The sequence below is a fragment of the Triturus cristatus genome, chromosome 1_1 (assembly GCF_964204655.1).
Source record: "Triturus cristatus chromosome 1_1, aTriCri1.1, whole genome shotgun sequence".
NCBI classification, from domain to species: Eukaryota; Metazoa; Chordata; class Amphibia; order Caudata; family Salamandridae; genus Triturus; species Triturus cristatus.
This window is the reverse complement of record NC_140579.1, coordinates 304645213-304669207: the sequence shown is the minus strand read 5'-3', so window position 1 is coordinate 304669207 and position 23995 is coordinate 304645213.

Below are 23995 nucleotides of genomic sequence, written 5' to 3'. Positions count from 1 at the left end.
CCCCATCCACCTCCTCCCTATCCTCTGTTGTCTGAATCCATGGACTAGCCTCCTCCCTCCTGCCATGCATGGTTTGATGTGCTGCCACTGCCCTCCATTTAGCATGATGTACCAGTCCACTCCTCCTGCCCTCCATTGCCCAATTCTATGGCCCATCATTGACCTCCTGCTTAGCCTCTGTGCTTAGATTGCTGCCCCTATTCTCCTTCCCCCTGCCCTCCGATGTCTTTGTGCATTCCCCTGCTCCATCCTTTTTGCCCACCATGTTCCATGGACCTGCCACTCCTATCTACTCTGAGTGTTCTGTTGAGCTGCCACTCCCCTCCCACCTGCCTAGCATTGTCAGATGACTGTAACCTATCCCTGCCACCTCCACCCTGCCTGTCCACATGCCGTGACCCATTCCCCTTCCTCCTGTCCTCCATGGTCCATTTTACTGCCACACCCTTCTGCCCTCCCTGGTCTGTTGTGCTGCAACTGCTCCTCCTGCCTGCCCCGCGCGGTCTGTTGTGAGGCCCCTTCCCCTGAACTCTCTTGTCTGTGCCCAGGTCATGACCCTCCCTTCTATCCTCCATGGTCCTTTGTGCATGCCCCTGCACCCTCCTTCTTGCCCATCATAGCCATTGTACTGCCACTAACCCTCCCGCTTGCCATGCATGGTCTTCTGTGCTACCATGGCCCCTCCCACCTTCCCTGTGTGGTCAGCTAGCTGCCCCTGACCTCCTCCCACCTTCCCTCCATTGTCTGTGTGTATGGCATCATAGTCTCACTGTTGCTCTCCATGGTGTGTCTTGTTTCTAGTGCCCATCCTGCCTAACCTCCATGGTCATCTTGCTGCTCCTGCCCTGCCCCCTTGCCCCCAGCCCTCTGTTTCCATGTGCAGACCCCTATTCCCTCCCTCCTGGATGGTCTGTTCCATTGTAATGCCCCTGATCCGTCCCTCCTGCCCTTTATGGTCTGTTATGCTGCAACTTTCTCTTCTGTCTGTCCATTATGGTCAGCTAGCTACCATTGCCTCTTTCCCCTCTGTTCTCTGTTGTCCATGTGCATGGTCCTGTCCCCTCCCTATTGCTTTCTATGGATTGTTGTGCTGCACTCCCGTCCCGCATGCGCTGTTTGGTGTATTGTGCTGCTGCAAACCCTGATGCCTGCCCTGTAGGGTCAGTTTGGTGCACCACTCCATGTCCCTCCTGTCCTCTGTTATTCCAGTCCATGTCCCTACCCCAATTCCTCCTGCCTACCATGATCCAATGTACCATACTTGCGAACATTTTGAACATGGTAAGAGGGAGATTTTGAAAAAAAACTGGGGTATTGATTTTCCCCTTTGAGTTACATTGAAAAAGAGGAGATTGTAGACAGGAGACAGATCAAATAAAGCCCATTTGAGCTTAAAAACATTGGATGTTTCCTGGCTGAAACGGGTCTGTTGGCATGTATGGTTGCACTACCACTGCCTTTTCCTTCTGCCCACAATGGACTATTATATTGCCACAGCCTCTCTTGCCAGTCCTGTATTTTTGGTTTGTTGCCCCTGCCCCCATTTCCGCTGCCCTCCATAGTCTGTTGTGCTGCCACTGCCCTTCCAGCCTGCCCAGTGTGGTCAAATTGTTGCATCTGCACTTTCCTACCTGCCTTCAATTTTCAGAGTCCGTGCCCCTGGCCTCTGCCTCTCAACAGTATCCCAATGAACAACTAGATTGCTAACATTCTATATTTATTACAAAAGTGTGGAACGTCTGACGTCATCTTGATGTAATCAAAACTGTAATACCTAGAGTATTTCCTTTCGAAATTACATATATGAGAGGGTCTTATTTGCATCAAAATTATGGTTAGTGCTCTAAAAAACTAAAATGAGGACATATTTTCTGAGTTTTCAAATAGCGACAAAGAACTTTTAAATTATTTGTAATCTTTATGTTTTTTTATCCAGTTGACCACTTGATTAAATGTTGCACCTAGGGGAGAGGATGTGGTGTTACTTCCAGAGCTGCAGACTTTGCAACTGGGGAACCAGGTTGGAGTTTCTGCTTCAGCTCAACATTCTGTGATTCTGGTCAAATCACTTAATCTCCCCATGGCTACAACCAAAATGAATTTGATCTTGTGTGATGGAACCAATGCTCAAGTAAAGCACTCCAATACCTGACTAGTCTGCACTATATAAAACTGCAAATACACACAAAATAAGTGTTTTGCACACTTGTGTCATTGGGCTGTACTTGGGCTACATCTGGGTGATATTTGGGCTACATTTGGGCTCTTTTGTCTCTGGTGGCCATCTTGGGAGATTTATTTGTTATGAAGTTTCCTAATTTCCTTATTTACTGCAGTCTCCTCAGTGGGAATACTTTCAGTTTTTTATTTTGGTTCCATCAAGAAGGCATTCAGATGTGTCACGCATTTGCCATAAATTCTGAATGTTAGCCCTCTAGTTGCTCATTAGATCACTGTAGTAAAACTACTGCTCACCAGGGAAGTCTGCTGCTGGTATTCAAAGTGCATGTTTCAGTCCGCATGTCAGAATTTTTTTATGAAATAGAAGAGGATTTGAGAAGTCAAAATGTGCTCTAATTTTTCTTTCTGCAGAACTAATCATAATTTCTATGGCAAAATGAACCCCCTCATTTTTTTCCTTTGTAAATTAAATGTTTTAAGTGTTACCACTTTATTCCAATCAAGATGGCTTCAGGTGTGCCATACTTTTTTCATAAGTAAGACTGTTAGCGCTCCAGTTGTTCGTTAGAACACTCTGGGACATTCTGTCATTGGGCTATACTTGGGCTACATCTGGGTGATATTTGTGCTACATTTGGGCTCTTTTGTCTCTGGTGGCCATCTTGGGAGATTTATTTGTTATGAAGTTTCCTAATTTCCTCATATACTGCAGTCTCCTCAGTAGGAAATACTTTCAGTTTTTTAATTTGGTTCCATCAAGAAGGCATTTAGATGTGTCACACATTTGCCATAAATTCAGAATGTTAGCACTCTAGTTGCTCATTAAATCACTGAAGTAAAGCTACTGCTCACCAGGGAAGTCTGCTGCTGGTATTCAAAGTGCATGTTTCAGTCTGAATGTCAGAATTTTTTTATCAAATAGAAGAGGATTTGAGAAGTCAAAATGTGCCCTAATTTTTCTTTCTGCAGCACTAATCATAATTTCTATGGCAAAATGAACCCCCTCATTTTGTTCCTTTGTAAATTAAATGTTTTAGGTGTTACCACTTTATTCCAATCAAGATGGCTTCAGGTGTGCCATACTTTTGTCATAAGTAAGACTGTTAGCGCTCTAGTTGTTCGTTAGAACACTCTGGGACATTTTGGCTTTGGGCTATAATTGGGCTACATCTGGGTGATATTTGGGCTACATTTGGGCTCTTTTGACTCTGGTGGCCATTTTGGGAGACTTATTTGTTATGATGTTTCCTAATTTCCTCATTTACTACAGTCTCCTCTGTAGGAAATACTTTCAGTTTTTTACTTTGATTCCATCAAGAAGGCATTCAGATGTGTCACACATTTGCCATAAATTCAGAATGTTAGCACTGTAGTTGCTTATTAGATCACTGTAGTAAAGCTACTGCTCACCAGGGAAGTCTGCTGCTGGTATTGAAAGTGCATGTTTCAGTCTGCATGTCAGAATTTTTTTATGAAATAGAAGAGGACTTGAGAAGTCACTCAAAATGTGCCCTAATTTTTCTTTCTGCAGCACTGATCATACTTTCTATGGCAAAATGAACCCCCTCATTTTGTTCCTTTTTAAATGAAATGTTTTAAGAGTTACCACTTTATTCCAACCAAGATGGCTTCAGGTCTGCCATACGTTTGTCATAATTAGGACTGTTAGCGCTCTAGTTGTTCTTTAGAACACTCTGGGAAGCTAAAGTAGAACACAAAGGAATCAACTGACAGTCTCTGTCCTTGTTGGATGTACATGTTTTACTGAGAATGTCAGACTTCATTCTCACATGACTGAGAAAGATAATGTGAATTTACAGAAAATATTCTCTCAGTTTAGCTTATAGAAAACCTTCCAAACCTCTGTGGGAAAAGCATGAGAAAATAGTTTTCTCTCAAACATGATTCATGATATCACAGCAGAAGGCTTTTTCACATGGTAAAATCACCTTAGAACACACCACAATTCCTAAAATGATTATGGTACCATCAACAAATGATTTATAATGTAACTAAAGTCTTAAACCCCCCCCCCCCAGATATGCATCTGTGATGGACTGTATGGTTGGGTGAGTGTATGTATGGGTGTGTTAGAGATTGAATGTATATCTCAGTGGTACATGTGTGACTAACTACATATGTGAAAGGCAGTATATATGTGTGTAAGAGTATATAAGTGGGTATATGTGAGAGTGTGTGATTGTGAGAGTGGCTGTATGGATGAGTGTGTGCTTGTATCAATGATTCTATTAGAGCGTAAGAATGTGGTACTATTTTTATGAGTAAGTGAACTTGAGTGTGTTTAACTGTATAGGTGAGTAAATTGGACTGTGTTTAATTACTTGCACGACTGACTAGGTGTGTCAGTACCTCAATGGATGATTGGCGGTGTGTGAGTGTCTATATAGGTGTATAACTGCATATGATAGTCTTGTACGGCGTGACTGTAAGTATGAGTGACTGTACAGGTGAGTGAGTTGAGGTGTATGTAGACCTAAGAGTTAATGAGTGGGTATGTAGTTATTGGTATTGGAGTATCTATGATTTTCAAAATGGCCGTCTGAAATTTTGAGTCGGTGTATCAAAGGTTGTATTAGGGTGTGAGAAGATGCACTAATTTATCACATGGATGAAGTCATCAGTGATGTCATGAGTGATGTCATTTGAGATGTCATCAGTGATGTCATCAGTGATGTCACTGACCATGTCATGAGTGATGTAATATGTGACGTCATCAGCAGTGCATTGCGGGGGCGCGAGTTATAGTTAGCTGAATTAACTATAACAGGGGAATTTCTAGGGTTTTGTACGAGGGAAATGTCCAGCTAACTATAACGCCCCTGAAACCTTTGTTTTTTTCAGTGAATATATATATATATATATATATATATATATATATATATATATATATATATATATCACTGAAAAAACCATAGGTTTCAGGGGTGTTATAGTTAGCTGGACTTTTCACTTGTACAAAACCATTGAAATTCCCCCGTTATAGTTAGTTCAGCTAACTATAACTCGCGCGCCCGCAATGCACTGCTGATGACGTCACATATTACATCACTGGTCAGTGTTAGATCTGGGGGTCTCTAGTTGGCAGGGTAGGTACCACTGTCCAAGTAGGGACCCTTGCTTCTAGTCAGGGAAAGGGGGATACACTGTTAAGATAACCCCTGCTCACCCTCTAGGTAGCTTGGCCTGAGCAGTCTAGGCTATCAAAGGCCAAGCTACCTAGAGGGTGAGCAGGGGTTATCTTAACAGTGTATCCCCCTTTCCCTGACTAGAAGCAAGGATCCCTACTTGGACAGATCTAACATTGGTGGTCAGCGGTGAGGATTGAACTTGTATTTGTACTTGACCCACAGTAATTGGTGTACATCACTAGTTTAAGTGCAGACCAATACAACCACATACTATATTTTTGATTCTATTTTTGAGTAACTCTTCAAGAGCCTCATGTCTCAGGTGACAACAAGTGAGAGGGCAGAATTGGAGTTTTCCATTGCGGATTTATATTCATACAAGAGGAGCTCAAGCAATTCTGCAAAGACCTTGGTTGCCCTGTGAAAAGCGGAGCTAGAAAGGATGTTCTACAAAGAATCTTGAAGGCCTGGTGGGAGGCCCAAGAGGAAGGTGGTGCAAATGAAGAGGATGGTTTTGTTCCCCAAGATCTGCCCGTGGGCAGAGCAGTCTCAAGGGCTGGCAGCTCCCATTCCAGTAGGGGGCTCACTCCAGAGGAGTTGGAGGAGAATCAAAGAGTGAGAAACCATGAATTGGAAATAATGAAAATGAAAATGAAGCAATTGGAAGTAGAGAATGCGGTGGAGGAGAAGAAATTGCTTCTGGCTCATGAAGTGAGCATGAGAGAACTGGACATCAAGGCCAAGCAGGCGGAGTCTGGTTCCAATGGTGGCAGCGCACAGCCAGTGCCGGGGGGTAAAGTATATATCCCCAAAGATTTAGTACAGAATTACAATAGGAGAGAAGATATCTATGCCTGGTTTACATCGTATGAAATAGCATTGAGAATGAATGGTGTGCCTGAACAGCATTGGGGGGCGGGCCTGTGGAAACATTTTGAGGCTTCTGGGAGGAGTGCTCTAGAGCCCTTAGAATTAGCAGGTACCATGACCTATCCCAATATGAAGGAGGTCCTATGTCTCAGGTATGGACTTACTCCAGAGCAGTATAGACTGCAGTTTAGGAACTCCAAGAAGAAAGAGTCTGAGACTTGGATGGAGTGTGTGAATCTGTACTCACGGGCACTGGAAGGTTGGATGAAGGGCAGCAAGGTAACTGATTATAAGGGGTTGTTACATTTAATTAGTTGGGAGCACTTGAGTAGTCTATGTGTTCCAGAGCTGCGCCAGCATCTTTTAGACAGCAAGCTGACGGACCCCATTGAGCTTGCTAAGGAGGCGGACCGCTGGACCAGTACCAGGGTCCACAGAGGAATTGTGGGTACCATTGCCAAAGGTGGGCAGGGTCCCCAGCAGAAGAGTGGGGGGGACAAGGGTAACCAAAAGGAGTTCTCACAAGGGCTCCAAAACAGTTCCCAGGGTAACCAGTCCCAGCCCCCCAAGTCAAAACCCAAACCAACCTGGCCCCCAAGGGCAGGTCCGATAACAAGGGTCCCATTAGGTGTTATCACTGTCAGGAATTGGGTCACAAATCTCCTGTGTGTCCCAAGAAATCCTAGGCACCCTCTGGTGCTCCAACACCGGGTATAGCTAGTGTAGCTTTTGGTGGGGATTTAATTTCTAGCGATTTGGAGGGATTAGCAGTTATGTCCCTTGTCTCTTTAGGAGACACAGAGATGGTCCAGGAAACCCCTGTCCCTGATAACACTAAGAAGTACAGGCAGTGGGTGACCATCAATGGGAAGAGGGTGGAGGCTCTCAGGGACACTGGAGCCAGTGTGACCACGGTCAGGTGTCAGTGGGTCCCTGAGGAGCTGATCATTCCCGATGTACTTCACCCTGTAGTGTCAGCTGACAACTCTGTGCGCCTTTGCAAGGTAGCACATGTTCCCTTTGAGTGGGGGGGGGTCTTAGGTCCTCTCAGAGTTGTTGTGAGTCCATCCATGCCAATAGACTGTCTGCTAGGTAATGACCTGGAGAGTTCCCCATGGAAGGAGGTGGAACGCCAGGCTCATTTTGAGATGTTGGGTTTGCCTGAATGGGTCTGTGTGACCACCCGGTCCATGGCAGCCAGACAGGGTTGTGAAGCAGACCTGGAGCCTGAAACAGTGGCCCAGGTCCCTGCCAGAAAGAGGAAGGGCAAGGGGCGTGGTGCGTCCACCCCCACTGTTCCCACGGTCCAGGAAGGAGGAGAACCGGCGGGGGATGCCCTGGAGCCTACAGGGGAACAGGTAGCTGAGCTGGGAGACATACCTGAGCTGACCCATTGGCAGCAAGAGGGTGGTCCCTCCAGAGAGGAGTTCTGCCGAGCGCAGAAAGCATGCCCTGCTCTTGAAGGTCTGTGGCACCAGGCTGCAGACCAGGCAGCAGGTGCTGATCCGAAGAACTTCTTTCTCTACTGGGAGAATGACTTGTTGTACAGTGAGCCTAGGTTTGCTGAGCCCAGTGGATCACGTACCCTGCTGGTACCCGCAGGTTTAAGAGACTTCCTACTGGGTCTGGCTCACGACGTGCCTCTTGCAGGACATCTCGGGCAGGACAAGACCCGACAAAGGCTTGCCACCCACTTTTACTGGCCCGGGATGAAGACGGACGTCGCTTCCTTTTGTAAATCATGCCAGACTTGCCAGGCAAGTGGCAAGGCTGGAGGAAAATGCAAAGGCCCTCTCCAGCCTTTTCCGGTAGTGAGCACTCCTTTCGAGCGGGTGGGGATAGATATTGTGGGGCCACTGGACCCCAGGACAGCCATAGGCAACAGGTTCATCCTGGTCCTGGTGGATCATGCCACCCGGTACCCGGAGGCTATCCCTCTCAGGACAACCACAGCCCCGGTGGTGGGCCGTGCGTTGATGGGGATCTTTTCCCGTGTGGGTTTCCCCAAAGAGGTGGTATCTGACCGGGGTACCAACTTCATCTCCAGGTATATGAAGTCTCTGTGGGAGGAGTGTGGGGTAACTTATAAGTTCACCACTCCTTACCACCCCCAAGGAAATGGGTTGGTTGAAAGGTTCAACCGGACCCTGAAAGGCATGATCATGGGGCTGACAGAGCCCATGAGACGGAAGTGGGACGTCTTTTTGCCATGCCTATTATTTGCCTACAGGGAGGTACCACAAAAGTCTCTAGGGTTCAGTCCCTTTGAGCTTTTGTACGGGCACCCTGTTAGAGGACCTCTCAGTCTGGTGAAGGAGGGTTGGGAGAAATCCCCTGGGAAAACCCCCCAGGATGTGTTCAGCTATGTGCTGGCCATCCGCAACCAGACACAGCGCTTCCGGGCCCTCGCTCAGGCGAACCTGGAAGCCAGCCAGGATGAGATGAAGAGGTGGTATGACCAGCATACCACTCTGGTGGAATTTCAACCTGGGCAGATGGTGTGGGTGATGGCGCCAGTGGAGCCTTGCGCGCTCCAAGACAAGTGGACTGGGCCATACGAGGTGGTGGAGCGCAAGAGTGAAGTGACCTACCTGGTCAACTTGCGGTCTCCCAGGAACCCCATGAGGGTCCTACATGTGAACCGCCTCAAACCCCATTTTGAGAGGTCTGAAATCACAATGCTACTTGCTACAGATGCAGGGATGGAGGAGGATAGCGATCCTCTTCCTGACCTCCTGGAAGCTAAGGAGCAAGATGGGTCAGTGGATGGAGTGGTCCTCTCGCCCACCCTGACCCCAGAACAGCAGAGGGGCTGTCGCCATGTGCTGGGTCAGTTTGCATCTCTGTTCTCCCTGACCCCCGGTATCACCAACTGGTGTGTCCATGACGTGGACACGGGAGATAGCATGCCTGTGAAACAGAAGTTTTACCGGGTGGCTGACAAGGTCAGGGCCAGCATCAAGAAGGAGGTTTCTAAGATATTGGAACTAGGGGTGATTGAGCCCTCCAGCAGCCCCTGGGCTAGCCCAGTGGTACTTGTACATCACTTGAGAGTCACAGCGCGCTCCTGGCAGAGCCGAATGCTGTGTTACACCCACCATTGCCTGCCGAGTGCCACACACCTCTGTGTTGTATTCCACCAGCTAGTGCATATGCTATGACACTCTCTAGCCCATGTGCACTGTAACACCACCCCGTGAATATGTCATGCAACACTTGTTTTCGCACGGGTTATATTGCCCCATCTAACGTGCCTTCCTCGATGCCTATGTTATAACGCACAGTGCTATGCCATACATATTACAATCTGGGATCCATATCTTTGTCACAGTGCATATGCAACGTTACACTCCCCAGCACATATTTTATATTACAACTTTAGAGACTAGTTAGGTTACACAACACTGCCCTGTGCATATTACACTCCAAGGCGCACATCGCATAGCACGCGCTAGTGCCTATGCTATCTCGCGCTCTCCAATGAATCTGTCATTGCGCACAATGTATTGCATATTATATTTCACGCCCGGTTCATCTTATATCACACTTTTTGGTGCATAGTTTATACCATACACTATATCTAGTTTTCATTTTCAATCGTGCTCTCAGGACTATGTTCTATATAACACTGTGTTCACCTACCCTTTTCACGGACATTACATTTTACGATAGGGGTGGAGGGTCAGGGGGTGTTTCTGCCAAGTGAGCCCGGAGTCACAGTCACAAACGTCCTCTTCTTCCTGAATAAAAGTGAGATGATGCTGCATACTTGTTCATATTTTATGTAGTTCGCACAGACACACGTTTTAAAAACAATAAAGTTCCTAATACCCGCCTTCTCTGAACAGTTAGCTTGCTGCCCCATCGCCCTCCTCCCTATCCACTGTTGTGTGAATCCATGGACTAGCCTCCTCCATCCTGCCATGCATGGTCTGATGTGCTGCCACTGCCCTCAATTTAGTATGATGTACCAGTCCCCTCCTCCTGTCCTCCATTGCCCAATTCTATGCCCCATCATTGACCTCCTGCTTAAACTCTATGCTTAGCTTGCTGCCCCTATTCTCCTTCCCCCTGCCCTCCGATGTCTTTGTGCATGCCCCTGCTCCATCCTTTTTGCCCACCATGTTCCATGGACCTGCCACTCCTATCTACTCTGAGTGTTCTGTTGAGCTGCCACTCCCCTCCCACCTGCCTAGCATTGTCAGATGACTGTAACCTGTCCCTGCCACCTCCACCCTGCCTGTCCACATGCCATGCCCCTATCCTCTTCCTCCTGTCCTACATGGTCCATTGTACTGCCACACCCTTCTGCCCTCCCTGGTCTGTTGTGCTGCAACTGCTCCTCCTGCCTGCCCCGTGCGGTCTGTTGTGAGGCCCCTTCCCCTGAACTTTCTTGTCTGTGCACAGGTCCTGACCCTCCCTTCTATCCTCCATGTCCTTTGTGCATGCCCCTGCACCCTCCTTCTTGCCCATCATAGCCATTGTGCTGCCACTAACCCTCCCACTTGCCATGCATGGTCTTCTGTGCTGCCATGGCCCCTCCCACCTTCCCTGTGTGGTCAGTTAGCTGCCCCTGACCCCCTCCCACCTTCCCTCCATGGTCTGTGTGTATGCCATCACAGTCTCAGTGTTGCTCTTCATGGTGTGTCTTGCTTCTAGTGCCCATCCTGCCTGACCTCCATGGCTATCTTGCTGCTCCTGCCCTGCCCCCTTGCCCCCAGCCCTCTGTTTACATGTGCAGACCCCTACTCCCTCCCTCCTGGCTTGTCTGTTCCATTGTAATGCCCCTGATCCGTCCCTCCTGTGCTTTATGGTCTGTTATGCTGCAGATTTCTCTCCTGTCTGTCCATTATGGTCAGCTAGCTACCATTGCCTCTTGCCCCTCTGTTCTCTGTTGTCCATGTGCATGGTCCTGACCCCTCCCTCTTGATTTCTATGGATTGTTGTGCTGCACTCCCGTCCCGCATGCCCTGTGTGGTGTATTGTGCTGCTGCAAACCCTGATGCCTGCCCTGCAGGGTCAGTTTGGTGCACCTCTCCATGTCCCTCCTGTCCTCTGTTATCCAAGTCCATGTCCCTACTCCATTTCCTTCCATGATCCAATGTACCATACTTGCGAACATTTTGAACTTGGTAAGAGGGAGATTTTGAAAAAAAACTGGGGTATTGATTTTCCCCTTTGAGTTACATTGAAAAAGAAGAGATTGTAGACAGGAGACAGATCAAATAAAGCCCATTTGAGCTTAAAAACATTGGACGTTTCCTGGCTGAATCAGGTCTGTTGACATGTATGGTTGTACTACCATTGCCTCTTCCTTCTGCCCACAATGGTCTTTTACATTGCCACAGCCTCTCTTGCAAGTCCTGTATTGTTGGTTTGTTGCCCCTGCCCCCCTTTCCACTGCCCTCCATAGTCTGTTGTGCTGCCATGGCCCTTCCTGCCTGCTCAGTGTGGTTAAATTGTTGTCGTTGCACCCTCCTACCTGCCTTCAATTTTCAGAGTCCGTGCCCCTGGCCTCTGCCTCTCAACAGTATCCTAATGAACAACTAAATTGCTAACATTCTATATTTATTACAAAAGTGTGGAACGCCTGACGTCATCTTGATGTAATCAAAACTGTAATACCTAGAGCATTTCCTTTAGAAATTACATATATGAGAGGGTCTTATTGGCATCAAAATTATGGTTAGTGCTCTAAAAGACTAAAATAAGGACATATTTTCTGAGTTTTCAAATAGCGACAAAGCACTTTTAAATTATTTGTTATCTTTATGTTTTTTTATCCAGTTGACCACTTGATTAAATGTTGCACTTAGGAAGAGGATGTGGTGTTACTTCCAGAACTGCAGACTTTGCAACTGGGGAGCCAGGTTGGAGTTTCTGCTTCAGCTCGACATTCTGTGATTCTGGTCAAATCACTTAGTCTCCCCATGTCTACAACCAAAATGAATTTGTTCTTGTGTGATGTAACCAATGCTCGTGTAAAGCACTCCAATACCTGACAAGTCTGCACTATATAACACTGCAAAAACACAAAATAATAAGTGTTTTGCACACTTCTGTCATTGGGCTATATTTGGGCTACATCTGGGTGATTTTGGGCTACATTTGGGCTCTTTTGTCTCCGGTGGCCATCTTGGGAGATTTATTTGTTATGAAGTTTCCTATTTTCCTCATGTACTTCAGTCTCCTCAGTAGGAAATGCTTTCAGTTTTTTACTTTGATTCCATCATGAAGGTATTCAGATATGTCACACATTTGCCATAAATTCTGAAAGTTAGCACTCTAGTTGCTCATTAGATCACTGTAGTAAAACTACTGTTCACCATGGAAGTCTGCTCCTGGTATTAAAAGTGCATGTTTCAGTCTGCATGTCAGAATGTTTTAATGAAATAGAAGAGGATTTGAGAAGTCACTCAAAATGTGCCCTCATTTTCTTTCTTCAGCATTAATCATAATTTCTATGGCAAAATGAACCCCCTCATTGTGTTCCTTTTTAAATTAAATGTTTTAAGTGTTACCAGTTTATTCCAATCAAGATGGCTTCAGGTGTGCCATACGTTTGTCATAATGAAAACAGTAAGCGCTCTAATTGTTTTTAAGAACACTCTGGGCCAGTCTGTCATTGGGCTATACTTGGGCTACATCTGGGTGATATTATGGCTACATTTGGGCTCTTTTGTCTCTGGTGGCCATCTTGGGAGACTTATTTGTTATGAAGTTTCCTAATTTCCTCATTTACTGCAGTCTCCTCAGTAGGAAATACTTTCAGTTTTTTACTTTGATTCCATCAAGAAGGCATTCAGATGTGTCACACATTTGCCATAAATTCAGAATGTTAGCACTCTTTTTGCTCATTAGATCACTGTAGTAAAGCTACTGCTCACCAGGGAAAACTGCTGCTGGTATTGAAAGTGCATGTTTCAGTCTGCATGTCAGAATTTTTTAATGAAATAAAAGAGGATTTCAGAAGTCAAAATGTGCCCTAGTTTTTCTTTCTGCAGCACTAATCATACTTGTTATGGAAAAATGAACCCCCTCATTTTGTTCCTTTTTAAATTAAATGTTTTAAGAGTTACCACTTTAATCCAAGCAAGATGGCTTCAGGTGTACCATACGTTTATAGTAGGACTGTTAGCGCTCTAGTTGTTCTTTGGAACACTCTGGGAAGCTGCAGTAGAACACAAAGAAATCAACTGACAGTCTCTGCCCTTGTTGGATGTACATGTTTTACTGAGAATGTCAGACTTCATTCTCACATGACTGAGAAAGATAATGTGAATTTACAGAAAATATGCTCTCAGTTTAGCTTATAGATCACCTTCCAAACCTCTGTGGGAAAAGCATGAGAAAATATTTTTCTCTCAATCATGATATCCCAGCAGAAGGCTTTTTCACATGGTGAAATCACCTTAGAACATACCACAATTCCTAAAATGAGTATGGTACCATCAACAAATGATTTATAATGTAACTAAAGTCTTAAAACCTTCTATTAACTGCAATGCTTTTTAATGAGGTGCTATCATGTATATTGGTCCCAAGATGGCTGCCAACACTTCTTGGATGAAGTGCTGACAGCCAATCAAATCTCAGGATGAGATGTGTGGTTAGGCTCCGCCCACATATATATATGATTTTACTTTTGATTTTCTCAGGAACTACTCAACAGATTGACACCAGACCTGCAAAAGGCACTTCCCTGAGCTTAGGACTACCTCTCTGCCAAATTTCAAGTAATTCTGTTCAGCCGTTCGGGCTGTACCTTGGACTAAATGTCCCTATGGAAAATTGCATGGGGAAAACGTGTTTTGGGACCCCCCTTTTTTCTCAGCCCCTGCTTGACGAATCCCCCCGAGACTTTCAGGGTAGGAGCGGAGCGGAGCGGAGCGCCCCACCTATTTTGAAAATTTCGCGAGGATTCGTCAACCGGCGCCAAAGTTATTCCAAATAGAATGTTGCGGATTTCCTATGTTAACACGGTCCTAACTATAACTATCTACTGGCGACCGCCAGTAGATAATATATATATATATATATATATATATATTCACTGAAAAAACCATGGGTTTCACACACGTTATAGTTAGGAATTAGCATTTAAAAAACCTTAGAAATTCAGTGAAAAAACCATAGGTTTCACACATGTTATAGTTAGCTGGACATTTTACTCGTAAAAAACCAATGAAATTGCCCCGTTATAGTTAGTTCAGCTAACTATAACTCGCGCGCCCGCAATGCACTGCTGATGACGTCACATATTACATCACTCATGACATGGTCAGTGACATCACTCATGACATCACTGATGACATCTCAAATGACATCACTGATGACATCACTGATGACATCATCCAGTGAATGTGTGTTTTTCTGAAAATTAAATATGTTTTATATATGTGTATCTCAAGGTCGATGGAAGAATAAATGTGTATATAAGTGTCTAAATGGATGATTTGTTTTTGAAAAATTGATTGTGTTACTGACTGATTAAGTGTATCTCTCACTTTGTGTATAAGTGGCTGCATGGGTTGGTGAGTAGCTACATGGGTGTCTATATAGGTTATTAGTTGTTTTTTTGAGTATCAGTCTGAGTGTCTGTATGGTACGGTGGGGGGTATTACGTAGTGCATAGATGCATGAATGAGTGACTCACTGTTTGTATGTGTTGAAGACAGCATGTGTGCAGGACTGTATGTGTGGATGAGTGTGTGTATGGGTGTGTTATTGAGTGAATGACTGTCTCAATAGTGTCTTCAGGAGTAACTACATATGTTTTTAACTAGTATATGTGACTATTGGTGTATATATGTGAGTATATGTGAGAGGGAGAGATTGAAAGAGTTCCTGTATGAATAAGTATGTGTTTCTATAAGTGATTGTTTAAAAGACTAAGTATGTGTAAGTTTCCGTAGAAGTAAGTATGGTGGTGTGTGTATTACTGTATATGCAAGTAAATGTATGTTTTATTCTTTATTAGCATGAGTGACTATGTGTGTGAGTAACTCTATGGATGAGTGGCATTGTGTAACAGGATGTATAGATGTATGAGTACATATGATGAGTGAGTACATGTATGAGTGACTGTATAGGACTGTTGGTGAATGAGTGGATGTGTATGTGGATCTTAGAATTACTGAAGAGGTTGTTGTAACTGGTATTGGTATGTCCATTGTTTTGAAATTTTTAGTCTCTATTTTTGAATGTGTGTATCAAAGCTTATATTAAGGTGAGAGGAGGTCTGCCACTCTATCACAAGGATGATGTCATCAGTGATGTCATCAGTGATGTCATTTGAGATGTCATCAGTGATGTCATGAGTGATGTCACTGACCATGTCATGAGTGATGTAATATGTGACGTCATCAGCAGTGCATTGCGGGCGCGCGAGTTATAGTTAGCTGAACTAACTATAACGGGGCAATTTCATTGGTTTTTTACGAGTAAAATGTCCAGCTAACTATAACATGTGTGAAACCTATGGTTTTTTCACTGAATTTCTAAGGTTTTTTAAATGCTAATTCCTAACTATAACGTGTGTGAAACCCATGGTTTTTTCAGTGAATTTTCAAGGTTTTTTAAATGCTATTTCCTAACTATAACGTGTGTGAAACCCATGGTTTTTTCAGTGAATTTGCAAGGTTTTTTAAATGCTATTTTTTTCTTTTATTCTTCATTTTTTTCAAACATATTTTTAATTTAATTTTCTTATCTTTTATAAAGACTATGCTTAAATTTTTAAAATCCTTAAATATTTTTTTTATATATATTTTTTAAAATAAACATGTAAAATGTATTTCCAGATTTTTTTATTTTTTTTTTATTTTTTTTTTATAGTACGCGTACCGTAAGCTCACGGTAAGCGTACGGTTTACGCAACGTCCGTAATCTATCTACGCTGCTATAGCATAGTTACGTACTTTGCGTAGCCGCGCGTACTGCGCGTGGGACGCGTGCGCGCTTACGCAACACGCGCACGTTACGCGGAAGTGCCGGGAAATGACTATTATGCGCATGCGCGCAAGCGCGTGTCTTTTTTACGCGCACGCGTACTTTTTGCCGTAAGCGTACCGTAAGCGTACCGTAAGCGTACGGTAGGTCATGTGATCTTGAAACACAACTTTTGATTGGTTGAAACTACTTTCAGTTCTAGAACTCTCCTACACCACACCCATTCCCCTCATTTCTGCTTGTGATCCCTTGGGAGAAGGAGCTGGTTTGTCTTTGGGATACGATGGCAGAACAGCAGAGCTCTTCTGAGAGTGAGGCTAGCACCAGCAGCACTGTCTTGAGGCAGAGAGCGAGGAAAGTAAAGCCTTCTTACGTTTGGGAGTATTTTACTTTTCCAGAAGGCCAGCAAAAGGTGAATGCACCCTTAGTTACTTGCAAGCTGTGTAAGCGTGTACTTGCTAGAGGTAATCCTAACAGGAAGTATTCCTTTGGGAATCACACCATGAAGAGACACCTCCAGGAAGTACACAGAAGGACACATGGTCATCTTTTTGGAGGTAACTCTTCAGAAAGACGAGCCAGTACATCCACAGCAGCTCAGCCTGGACCATCATCTGCAGGGCAGACTCCTTCTTCTGCAGGTCAGGTGAGCCCTTCATCTGTGGGGGGAGAATCTCCTTTTGCTGGCCCTCTGGAAATCAACCCTCGATTTCGGAAGGTTGCTATTCATTGCACATTTTGTAAAGGTCTAATTTGTCATAGGGAGACCAGTGTTTCCCTAGTGAACAACAAAATAGATCAGCACATTTGTAGCTTTGAATGATTTTCCCATGCTTCCTTTCCTCTGTCCCTGCATGAACACAACGGTTCTTTTAAGAGCCAACCTTATCTTTCATCTTTTTTTTACATATGTTTTTTAAAACCTTTTTTTTTTTTTTTTACCGTACGCGTACGGTGCGCGTACCTTTTTTTTATTTTTTAAAAAAAACACTAAAAATCAATTATCACATTACAAGGTCCTTGAGAGACTACAATTATTATTATTGACTTACCATACTCACTCAAAAAAATATTTATTCATTTGTTATTTTAAAAAATAGTTTTAAAAATGGTTGTAGTTTTCGAAAATTTTCTATATCGATCTGAAAAAAAAGAAAAAAGAATTAATATTTTTTTAACAATTTATAATACAGTATACATATTTACATTTTTTTCAAAAAAATATTTTTGCCTTATTTTCACCAGAGCAAGACGCAATAAATCTCTGCCTATAATTCCTCTATGCACACAGAGTCATGTTTTCACATTAGTCCTAAAACGAAATTTCTTTGCCAATTTGAAAGCACACTTACTGCTCTTTTTTTTTTCGGGCCGAGTGAAAATCACTTTTACAGACTGACACATTATGAAACCTTTTTTAAAAATTTATTTAATTGCACATGTCCAAGCTGTTTTTTTTTCAGACCACCACCATGTGCATTCTCTGTGACTGCCTACACTCCACCAAGGGCAACCAGCCTTAGTGATGCTGAATGTATTTGCATTACAGACTTAAACCTGAAAACCCCACTGGCTTGTACATACTGTGCATGACTATACACGGCAAGGACATGGGTGTGTGCTAAGCCTCTGCTTCTTCCCCCAAAAATTCGCTCCCCCTTTCCATCTAATGCAACTGTGAAATCACCAGAGCAAGACGCAATAAATCTCTGTCTATAATTCTTCTATGCACACAGAGTCATGTTTTCACATTAGTGCCAAAACGAAATTTCTTTGCCAATTTCAAAGCACACTTACTGCTCTTTTATTTTTTCAGGGGCAAGTGAAAATCTCTTTTTACAATTTGAAATCACTTTTACAGACTGACACATTATGAAACCACTATTTTTGCTTTATTTAATTGCACGTGTCCAAGCTCTTTTTTTTTCAGACCACCACCATGTGCATTCTCTGTGACTGCCTACACTCCACCAAGGGCAACCAGCCTTAGTGATGCTGAATGTATTTGCATTACAGACTTAAACCTGAAAACCCCACTGGCTTGTACATACTGTGCATGACTATACACGGCAAGGACATGGGTGTGTGCTAAGCCTCTGCTTCTTCCCCCAAAAATTCGCTCCCCCTTTCCATCTAATGCAACTGTGAAATCACCAGAGCAAGACGCAATAAATCTCTGTCTATAATTCTTCTATGCACACAGAGTCATGTTTTCACATTAGTGCCAAAACGAAATTTCTTTGCCAATTTCAAAGCACACTTACTGCTCTTTTATTTTTTCAGGGGCAAGTGAAAATCTCTTTTTACAATTTGAAATCACTTTTACAGACTGACACATTATGAAACCACTATTTTTGCTTTATTTAATTGCACGTGTCCAAGCTCTTTTTTTTTCAGACCACCACCATGTGCATTCTCTGTGACTGCCTACACTCCACCAAGGGCAACCAGCCTTAGTGATGCTGAATGTATTTGCATTACAGACTTAAACCTGAAAACCCCACTGGCTTGTACATACTGTGCATGACTATACACGGCAAGGACATGGGTGTGTGCTAAGCCTCTGCTTCTTCCCCCAAAAATTCGCTCCCCCTTTCCATCTAATGCAACTGTGAAATCACCAGAGCAAGACGCAATAAATCTCTGTCTATAATTCTTCTATGCACACAAAGTCATGTTTTCACATTAGTGCCAAAACGAAATTTCTTTGCCAATTTCAAAGCACACTTACTGCTCTTTTATTTTTTCAGGGGCAAATGTAAATCACTTTTACACACTGACACATTATGAAACCACCATGTGTAACTACAACAAAAACAATTCCCATTTCTATTATTCATTTCTTAAGTTACCACATACATACCCTCTCAAACTGAAAACTCACCTTTAAAATTAGTTAGTTCTGAAAGAAATGTGACACTCAAACAGCAGATTATCAGAGCCAGGATCTCTGTTCTGTTCACCTGTCTCCTCTCAGCAGAACCAGATAATGGCAAACTTTCCCTCTATTTTTCCACACATATACATGTAAGTTTCAAATCTCAGTGCTTCCCCCTTTTTTTTAAATGTAATCACACATTTCTATTGGTTGAAAACCAACCCTTTTCCAAAAGTACCCTGCCCCCAACTTGACTTCTGCCTAGTACCCTTCCCCCAACTTGACTTCTGCCTGCTACCATAGCAACAGCTCATGGAACACTGCTGTGTTCAGTTAGGTCAGAAGTTCGACACACAATGTTTCAATTCCACAGAGCAAGAGTGCTTGACTTTTCAAACCTAACAGCAAATCCATAGTACTGTTCTTTGGTTACACATTTTTTTGTACCAATACAAAACATGCTTGTATTAATTTTCACATACAGCCTAGTTTTTTTTCTAGAATGGTATGAAACAGCCAATCAGTTCTTTTTGTTTTCTAAAAAATATGTATGCCTCCATTTCCAAACTGTCTTTCTTTTCATATTGCCATTCTACTGAAAGACACCTCCTGAGTGCATCCAGTTCTCCTTTGAAGATGTTCACAGTGTGGATTGTAGGGCACAGCTATGTCTTCTGGAGTGAAAAGTTTGCAGAGAAAACAGATATGGTGAGAGACCTTGCTTTGCCAAATGTAGACATTAAATGGATTGGTCAGAGAGGGTTAAAGTGGCACCAATTGATGCCATTGGTGAAATCCTTCATTCAAATCCAACACCCTGACCTCATAATAGTGCACTGTGGTGGCAATGACCTAGGCACTTTGACTGGGGTAGGTCTGGAAATGCTTATGAAGGACACCTTTGCACAACTGTTTACACTTTTCCCTAAAACTGCCTTTGTGTTTTCCAACATATGCCAAAGGCAAAAATGGAACTGGTCCAATCATTTCTGTCCACAGATTGACAAAGCAAGAAAGCACGTCAACAAATCTGTTTCTGCTTTCCTCCGTGACTATGGTATGGGTGCCATTTACCACAACAACTTGCGTTATGACATGCAAGACATTTATAGAGGAGATGGTGTGCACTTCAATGATGAAGGGAACAGAGTCTTCCTCTTGAACCTTAGACTCTGCATCGGTACTTACTTGTAGGTACCACTAAAAAAATGACTTCATAAACACAACAGCTCTTTTTAGAGCTCCCTAATATCTAAACTCTTAAATCTGCTTTTCATTTATTTATTTTTATTTTTTTTACCGTACGCTTACCGTAAGCTTACCGTACGCGTACCCCGTGTTTTTTTTTAAAATCAATAAATGTTTTTTTTGTACTTTTCTGTCCTTCTTTGACCCCCTTACAAATGTTAGGGGGTCTGTAACTCTCCTCATTGCCCCCTTTCCTTGTTTTCACTCTTTTTTTTCAGAGTGAAATACACAAAATGGCGGCCGCCGCTTCCTGGTTTCAGCCGATTCGAATGTTTACTAAGATCTAACAGCCAATCAGAATCGCGCTCGCGCACGCCGCCGTACGCTTACCGTAAGCGTACGGTAAGCGTACCGTAAGCGGGCTCAGATATATATATTGATTTAAAGGCTATTTTCTCAGAATCTACTGAACAGATTTACACCAAACCTACAAAAGGCACTTCCTTGACCTAGGGACTACCTCTCTGCCAAATTTTGAGTAATTCTGTTCAGCCGTTCGGGCTGTAGCTCGTTCTAAAGGTCCTATGGAAAAATGCATGGGAAAAACGCGTTTTGGGACCCCCCTTTTATCTCAGCCCCCGCTTGACGGATCCCCCCGAGACTTTCAGGGTAGGAGCGGAGCGTAGCGCCCCACCTATTTTGAGAAATTCGCGAGGATTCGTCGACCGGCGCCAAAGTTATTCAAAATAGAATGTTGAGGTTTTCCTATGGAAACGTGGTCCTAACTATAACTACCTACTGGCGACCGCCAGAGTAGGTAATATATATATATATATATATATATATATATATATATATATATATATATATATATCTCCAATTAACACTCCTATGTGCATTCACTCAGGGCGAGAGTCACGGACAACTTCATATGATGGTTTTGCCAATGCAGCGTTAATTTTTTTAGTTTCGGGTGCAGTCGATCATGATGCGTTTCTGCCAACGCAGTGGCCTTGATCACATGATCGCGTTACATGTAAGTGCAGGATTTATTGGATACCCTTATACCATGTGACACCAAGTCTTCAACTTATATAGACATGGAGAAAATACTATTATATCGGCTTGGATGGCTAGTAGAAACCCAAATGCTTAATATTGTTTGAGGTATTAATGCGTAGTAAAAAAATGAATGTAATGTTAAAAATCCAACATTAATTTAATTATTCACGAAACCATAGCGGAAACACCATTAAAAGCACAAACTGTAAAGCACACCAATGCTGTGATAATATGTGCTTAAACGGGTATAATGAAACATGTCTACACAAAGCCTCAAAAATATACACTCAGCTAAGAGCTACCAATTATTAAAGCATCCTTAAAGCCACAAATAAATAGATATCAATAAATTAGTACTAATTCTTAGTGCAAATACTGCTATGTAAACATGAGATTCATAAATAATTGTCACATTGATTATGAATAGCAAAAACTCATTAAAAGCATCATCAAAGTCTAAAGTACAGAACTGTTATTAAAGTGCAAAAGATTAGGGCAAATGTGCAAAAGTGCAATTACATGGAAAAAAGTGCAGATAAATATACATTTAGCAGTTGATGTGAATATCATAGTAAAGGTTCAATAAACAAATATCATAAAACCTATGACTCATATTTCTAATGTACCTGGGAGCCCCCAGGTACTACAAATGGTAGAGCAAGAGAAATCACCTAAATGTAGTAATTCATATGAAAAGAAACTTCAATGACACCAAACGATGATATTACCTTTCTCTGATAGAACTGAGTTGGGGCAACAGATCATAATGCAGAAAGATGAAAATGCACCCGGTAAAATTGTCAAGGCTATATACAATTATAAATATATATAAATAAATATAATTATAAATAATTGTACAGATCCTCACATAGATTTAAACCCTGTGGTTCTTTGGTATCGACTTCAATTATATATTGAGATTCTAGTTGTCTTAACGTTTTTTCTCGATTACCACCTCGTTTGTTGGGGGTACGCTGTCTATGACATAGTACTGAAGAACATTTAGGTTGTTATTGTGTTCTGTTTTGATGTGTCTTGCGACAGGATATGTGGGATCTGAATTGACTGTTGCGCGTAAGTGTTGTAAAATATGCGCATAAGCCTGTAGCTTTGTACTACCGACGTAGCGTAACCCACATTTACACTGCAGAACGTACACGGCATATTCGGTACGGCATGTGAAATGACCTTGAGTTTAACTGGAAAGTCAGAAAAGGTGGTGGAGTAGGAAGTAGTATTGACTCCAAATTTGCATGCATGACATGTGCTGCACCTGTAAAAGCCTTTTTTTGGTGATAGCCAACTGATCTTATTATCACATTCGGGGCTGGTTTCTGACTAGGTCATTGTGCATGGAGTATGCCTTGCGGTAAGTAAGGTTGGGTCTAGTAGGCAGTATTTGCTTGAGAGTAGCATCCATTAATACAATAGGCCATTGTGCATTGATAACTCTTTCAATGGCATTGGCCCGTTTACTGTAGGTGGTGATAAGCCTACACGATGCTACTTCTGTGATGTTAGGTGAAGAACTGTCTACTGAGGTTTAGTCACCGGAGGAATCTGTAGTTAAATCCTTATCATTCTGATTAAGCAAACCCTGTCTATCTTTGTTGTTTGCTTTTTTGATAGCAATATCTAGTTTGCTGGGATTATATCCTCTCTCTATAAACCTCTGTTTGGCAGCATTTTGATGCAATGCCAATGTTTCGTTGGTGCTGCAGGCTCTACGAATCCGCAAGAATTCACCGTACGGAATACTAGTAATGGTATGCCGTGGATGAAAACTTGTGGCGTGTAAAAGAGTATTATCAGCCGCCGGTTTTCTATAGAGACATGTTTCAATGTTGCCATTGTCAATATATACAGTGATGTCAAGAAAATTGGTGGTGTTAAGATCAATATGAGTAGTAAAATTAAAGTTCATGGAATTACAATTGATATTGTCTACAAATTTCTTCGCCTGTACCTGTGTTCCCTTCCAAATGATGAATACATCATCAATGTATCTCCACATTTGCACAACATGATTGTCCCAATCGGTCCTGTGTTGGACTAGTCGGACAAGCTCCTCCCACCAGCCTACGTGGAGACAGGCATAGCTGGGGGAGAAGCATGCCCCCATAGCCACACCCTGCAACTGTTGAAAGATGTTACCATCAAATATGAAAACATTGTTACAAAGACACCATCGAATCATCTTTAACAACATGATATTGTGCTGATACATTGACATGGGTCTCTTTTTCAAATAAAAGTCCACCGCATTTAATCTGTTCTCATGTTGAATGCTAGTGTACAGGGTGGTTATATCAAAGGTTAAAAATAAATATTCCTCAGACCACGGTTGTGCATTTAATTTGGAAAGGAAGTCACTGGAGTCACGTATATAAGTAGGAAGTTTGATGACATGCTCTTGTAAATAATAATCAACATAACTGGAAGTGCATTCACAGATGCTGTTTTTAGCGGAAATAATAGGTCTTCCTGGAATGGGGCTGATTCCTTTGTGAACTTTTGGGATGAAATAAATAGTTGGCGTCACAGGAAAATCATTATTTAGATAATTAAATTTATCCTTTGATAAAGGGCCCATCTCAGATCTTAAATTTGATGCTGCTTCCCCACTGCGTTCTGATTCTGTATCGCTGGGAATTGTGCTGGCATCGGATGTGGAGGCATACATATTATCGGTTGTGTCGGGGTTCACTGGTAGTTG